Consider the following 1,017-nt stretch of genomic DNA (forward strand, 5'->3'; position numbering starts at 1 on the left):
ATTTTTCCTTGATTCTTGATGTACATGGCTCTGAAGTTGGAAGGTCCTGACTTTCCTGAGGATGTTAAAATGCCCTGTGGTGCAAAGCACAGGGCCATGTCTGGAAATTGATTTCCTTTCCTTCCAACATCAGAACAAAGCCATGCCAATACCCATGTGAGGACCAGTGTGAGCCCCAAACCTCCCTGTTGGCTTGGGATCATTTTAAAGTAATTGGTGCCTGAGACAGAAGCCTGCACAACGAGCCTCCCTCCCCCCTTACCTCCAGGAGCAGGAGCTAAGGAGATTTCCATTTCCATCCTGAAGAAAGACACACACTTGCCTTTGCCATGAGTGAAGGGAACTAGCAAAGAAACTACAAATATGTCCATGAGACAAGACATTAGCATTGAAATCAGCTGATTCCGGAGAGCAAGAAAATAGAGTATGATTAGTGCCTGCCAAGTAACCATGCCCTGAGATCCTTACCAACTCCCCTTTCCCTATAGACCCTAGTGTAAAACAAAAACAAAAACATCAACCCCCAGGTAGGGAAGAAGGTGAGGCAGAAAAACAGAAGTACCATCACTCCATATACTCTAATTGGCCGGTCTACAACAGACTCCAGCTGAGGAAAAAGAAACGTTTTAAAGTCAAGGTTTTTTTTTTTTTTAATTTTGTCTGTAATTGGATAATTTAAACAACTGAATTAACAGTATATTGTATGACCAAAACCAGTTGAAGGGGAGAGACTCCTCTCATTGAAGGTGTTCATAGAGGCAGAAAGAGCAACATTAGGATGGATTCTGATTCCATGTTAGGAGTCCAAGTGGTAAGGATCCCAACCATGTGCTCAATGAATATTTATCAAGTTCTGACTAGAGCTACAGACAATGCCAAGTACCAGGGAATCTGAGAGAAATGGGACATGGTGCATCTGCTGGATGAGCTCATGGTCTTGGAGAGAAGTACAAACAGAGAGACCTGGGTCCACGGAGAATGCCTCACCCTCTCTGCTGCATGTTCAGCAATAGATCT

The sequence above is a fragment of the Eumetopias jubatus genome, unplaced genomic scaffold (genome assembly GCF_037043125.1).
Source record: "Eumetopias jubatus isolate StellerSeaLion01/CBP00866 unplaced genomic scaffold, mEumJub1_p1.0 scaffold_11, whole genome shotgun sequence".
In the NCBI taxonomy this organism is placed as follows: domain Eukaryota; kingdom Metazoa; phylum Chordata; class Mammalia; order Carnivora; family Otariidae; genus Eumetopias; species Eumetopias jubatus.